Source organism: Capra hircus, chromosome 10 (genome assembly GCF_001704415.2).
Source record: "Capra hircus breed San Clemente chromosome 10, ASM170441v1, whole genome shotgun sequence".
NCBI classification, from domain to species: Eukaryota; Metazoa; Chordata; class Mammalia; order Artiodactyla; family Bovidae; genus Capra; species Capra hircus.
In genome coordinates, this window is record NC_030817.1 from 95,417,924 (window position 1) to 95,423,438 (window position 5,515).

General features: G+C 43.9%; 1 pseudogene; it reads right to left on the reverse strand.

Annotated features, from left to right (window-relative positions):
* LOC102169185 lies at positions 2,185-3,809 on the reverse strand (annotated as a pseudogene).

Sequence of the window (5,515 nt, forward strand, 5' to 3'; positions counted from 1 at the left end):
ACATTCAGAGCCTGGACATATTTTGGCTTCCAGTTCCGCCACAGTCACCCTCACTCTGGGCCCTTTTCAGCAGATAGAGGTCTTCAGCAGATATTTATCAGGTAGCTGATAAATGAAGTATATCCTCCTTGCTGGAGGCAGAGATCAGATTCAGGCAATTCCCTGAATTAGGAAGGGCTAGCATGGAGACACTTTACCCCAAATCCCAGGCACCCCCCAAAATTCCCCTTACTCTCCAAGGGGATGTCCTTCTATCACTAAGGTTTTTTCTTATTTATCCAAAAGATTCTAGTAAACACTTTTCTATCCAGGAAGGCTGTATTTGATTCTGCCGGTCTACTTGGCCAGAACATGGAACATGTGAAAGAATCTTACTCCTTCTTTCAGTCTTTACCCCTGAGTAAACTCTATAAGCCATCCATTCACCACTATTTCCTGAGCCACTGCTGTGTTTCAGGCTGGGGGGTGGGGGCGGCCCAGAGCGTAAGGATGAGATGATGTGACTTCCACCCTGCCAGAGTTCCCCTTCTAGCAGGGGAGACAGAGAGCATCCATGTCAGTCGTGACCCAGCAGGACACGTGCAGTGACGGGGGGCACACAGTGTGCCGTGGAGCCCTAAGGGGAGGAGAGACTCGTTAGGCTTCACGGCATTGAGGAGATTTCCCGAGGGAGACGCTATGATGCTAAACCTTAAAAGCTATCCATCAGAGAGGAGGAAGGCATTCCAGGCATGGAGAACAGCATCCATGGGCCAGGTCACAGAAGGTAGTGGCTCCAGACAAGGTCAGAAGTCCTAAGAGGCTGCCCTACAGAGGCATGGCCAAGAGTAGGAGAGCTGAGCCTGAAAACAGAACTGGGCTGCATCAAAAAGAGCCCCATGTCTTGTGAGGTTACTTGGATTTCATCTGTAGGCAACAGAGTCATGCGTGACTTCTGAGAAGCAGAAGATTGTTTGAGAAAGATCTCTCTGAGACCAGGTTAGAGGACAGCAGATGCAAAGGAGAGGAATTTGAGGGAGTAAGATCAGTGGGTGCCTGTCATGTTATTATTGGTTGATTTTATGTGTAAACTTGATTGGGCCAGGGTGCTCAGGTATGTGGTCAAACATTATCCTGCACATTTCCATGAAGGTGTTTTTAGAATGAGATTAACATTCAAACGAGTAGACTGAAGCAGATTGCCTTATGTGGGTGGGGCTTGTCCCATCAGTTGAAGGCCTTATTAGAATTAAGACAGACCTACCCTGGGCTTCCCTGATGTCTCGGAGGGTAACAAGTCTGCCTGCAGTGCAGGAGATCTGGGCTCTATCCCTGGGTGGGGAAGATCCCCTGGAAAAAGGAATGGCAACCCACTCCAGCATTCTTGCCTGGAGAATCCCAGACAGAGAAGCCTGGTGGGCTACACTCCATGGACGTGACTAAGCGACTAACCCTTTCACTTTCTTTTCCCCCCTGAGCAAGAGAGAACCCTCCAGCAAACAGCCTTGGACTTGATCAGCAACATTCATTCTTCCCAGCTTACCAGCTCACTGGGCAGCTTCTGGACATGCTAGTCTCTGTCATTACATGAACCCATTTCTTGAAATTAGTTAATTAAAATAAAGAAATATATATTTGTATCCATGACATGTCTTCTATCTTCTTGGTTCTACATTATTTCTAAATCTATTTCCAAAAACCTCCCGTGGCTCTGGGAAATGCATTGAAAGAAATTTCCACCCACCGGTACTGTTTCTCCTCCACTTCACAGAGGGTACAAGACTAAGCTTTAATCTTTTGTCTTGGCCTCCAGCACTCAGCACAGACCTGGTTCTATATAAATACTTACAAACTTCAAAAATGTGTAAATCAATGCCTAAATGATAGTCTTTTACAAAGTATGGTGCATATCCCATTGGTGATGAGATGGTTTGGGGGGTTACACACTTTTTGAACAGTTATACACAGCAGATGTTCCTTTACCCAATATGCATTTCACTGAACTCTCGATTTTCTCAGTTTTTTGTTTTAATTAAGCTATTTTAATGTTGAGGGTTTTTTTCTTTTTAACAGTGGAATAAATAGTTTTCTTGATGACTGTAGACATGTAAGGCTGGTTGGTACGATTCAGAAATATGAGTAACAGTATCCTGATTGGTATGTAGTCTTCAATAATTACAAGGAGCAATTTGTATGTAACTGCTGTTAAACCAGTAACACTGCATTTATGAATCCATCATTTTTAGGATTGCTGGTAACCTGGGCATACTTTTCCCAAATGACTTTGCCTCCTTGTGTCGTAAGGCCCAGTTCATTCGCATTCGCCTCAACAACAGCACCTTTGATAACTATGAAGTGTTGCTTTATAGAAGTGACTATGAAAGCTTTTATCACTGCTATACCCTTAAGAGCCTAAGCTCTACGTTTTTGAAATTTTAGGGAGAGTGAGCCTATAATTTCAAGATACCTTAAATAGCAAAATTTGGACAAGTCTTCCAAGTGTCCTTCTTCGTAAATCTATTTAGAATCAAGCTTAAAAGTCACCACCAGCAAATCATTTTCATAGCCTGTGTGGGAATTGAACTTTCTTCTATTTAATTTTTCAGCACTGCTTTATTATAAGACACAGGCGGCAAAAAATAATAAGCTATGTGTATTGTAAGCTGAAAAGAATGAGAGTCATAGAGGAGATCTGCAGCAATCTCTTCTGAGGATGGCAAGAAAAACAGACATTTCAACCGTGCCTTTCAATTTGCAATCAGGTTGACGGAAACAAATAGTCCCAGGTCATTCACCTTAAAACCTAAATAAACAAACATTTCATCAACCAGGGGTCTAGAATTGGTATAGAATTTAGAGACTCAAGAAACAGTTTTCTATAACAGGTTAACCTGGGGTATCCTCTGCTGCTGCTGCTGCTGCTGCTGCTGCTAAGTCGTGTCCGACTCTGTGCGACCCCATAGACGGCAGCCCACCAGGCAAGAACACTGGAGTGGGTTGCCATTTCCTTCTCTGGGGCATCCTCTAGTGCATGTTAATGAAGTCTCCTGTATGTACAGTTGGGAAGGCCCCTGGAGGAGGAAATGGCAACTCACTCCAGTATTCTTGCATAGAGAATCCCATGGACAGAGGAGCCTGGTGGGCTACAGTCCATGGGGTCGCAAAAAGTCAGACACGTTTGAGTGCCTAATACTTGACTTTTTTGGTAAGAACACCCAAAGGTGTATACGGTGGGGATGAGGGATTCTTCTTTACACCAAGGACTGGCAGGCAAAAGGTGGCTTTCCGTCTAGGATGTGTCACGTAATCCTATTGGCCTAATGAATCTTTCATATTTAGGTAGCTTTAGAGTAAAGCCTTGCCCAACAAAGTAGTGTTTGTAACCACCCTCTTCTAGGCTTTCTTCTTTGTCTTTCCATTCAAATAACTTTTCATACTTCTGTTTCTCCCTAGGAGAGAACTTTGGGCAGAGAGGCTGCCTTTTTCCTACTTTCTCTTTTCAGTTTTGTCTAATCATGTTGGAAAGTACATCAGCTCGAGACTGTCCCTCTCTGCCCAGTGGTTATGTAGGCACTGTTCTCTGTGGAATCTTCTCATCGTGCTTCGGTTTGGTTGTTTCTCTTTTCATGCATCTTTTTCATGTGTATTTTCTCAGCATGGAGCTGCCTATGGTAGAGCTTAGCTTTCAGATCAATCATCTTTTTCGCCTCCTTTGAACATTCATGAGCCTCTTGACCTTCCTTCTCTCTTCTTGTTCTCATGGTAATCGAAGTGATATCCATAGTGCTTCCGGTGTGACTCGATACATTCATATATTCATCCTGTGGCATGGTGAGGGCAGCCAGGCCACCGGGCACAGCCGCCAGAGCACAGAGGCTCTCGATTTGTGGGTCTCAGAGACCCACGAGCAGACCCCATGCCCTTCTCCATCAGTTTTGCTGACTGACATTTGCATCCCAGGAATACTCACTCACCCACCCACCAGGGTCTTGGCATGCTCACCAAGAGGCCTCTGATCTCGTTCCCAAACCAGGCTGTGCCAATTTGGACATATGTGACTTGAGTAAATATCATGTAAATCAATGAAATATCAGGAAAAGAAAAAAAAAAGTCCAAGTTATATGAAAATCAAGTTGAATGGGCCTTAAAGAAAGATGGCAAAGGTAAATTGCTCAAAAATGATGTCATAAATTTTGTTGTTGAGTTTGGTGGGCAGGAAAACAGCTGTAAAACCAGTACAGAAAAGGAATAAAATCCTAGAAGGTTTCACACTTGAATTTATATCCAAGGGTCTGAATTCTCATCCCATTTTAAAGAATCTGAAATTCAGAAATTGTGGGCAATACTCTTTGGGTGCAGTTTATGCCAGATACCATAAAATCCTGGTTAATATATCTGTACTGTGGAGAACTTTACTGCCCCCCAAAATATATGCTAAAATCTTAACCTCTACTTGCTCAGAATGGGACCTTATTTGGAAATAGGGTCATTCCAGACATAATTAGTTAAACTAAGATGAGGTCATAGTGGAGTAAGATGGGCTCCTAATCCGGTATGACTGGTGTCCTTATGATGGGGGAATCTAGACACAGGAATTCATAGAGGAGAGATGAAAGGAGAGATTGGGATGATGCGTGCGCGAGTCAAGGTTACCCAAGAGTGTCCACCACCATCAGAAGCTCAGAGAAAGCATGACCAGATTCTCACTCACAACCCTCAGTTCAGTTCAGTTCAGCTCAGTTCAGTCACTTAGTCGTGTCCGACTCTTTGCGACCCCATGAATCGCAGAACACCAGGCCTCCCTGTCCATCACTGTCTCCCGGAGTTCACTCAGACTCACGTCCATCAAGTCCGTGATGCCATCCAGCCATCTCATCCTCGGTCGTCCCCTTCTCCTCCTTTCCCAATCCCTCCCAGCATCAGAGTCTTTTCCAATGAGTCAACTCTTCGCATGAGGTGGCCAAAGTACTGGAGTTTCAGCTTTAGCATCATTCCCTCCAAAGAAATCCCAGGGTTGATCTCCTTCAGAATGGACTCGTTGGATTTTCCTTGCAGTCCAACAGACTCTGAAGAGTCTTCTCCAACACCACAGTTCGAAAGCATCAATTCTTCAGTGCTCAGCCTTCTTCACAGTCCAACTCTCACATCCATACATGACCACAGGAAAAACCATAGCCTTGACTAGACGGACCTTAGTTGGCAAAGTAATGTCTCTGCTTTTGAATATACTATCTAGATTAGTCATAACTTTTCTTCCAAGGAGTAAGTGTCTTTTAATTTCATGGCTGCAGTCACCATCTGCAGTGATTTTGGAGCCCAAAAAAATAAAGTCTGACACTGTTTCCACTGTTTCCCCATCTATTTGCCATGAAGTGATGGGACCAGATGCCATGATCTTTGTTTTCTGAATGTTGACCTTTAAGCCAACTTTTTCACTCTTTACTTTCACTTTCATCAAGAGGCTTTTTAGTTCCTCTTCACGTTTTGCCATAAGGGTGGTGTCATCTGCATATCTGAGGTTATTGATATTTCTCCC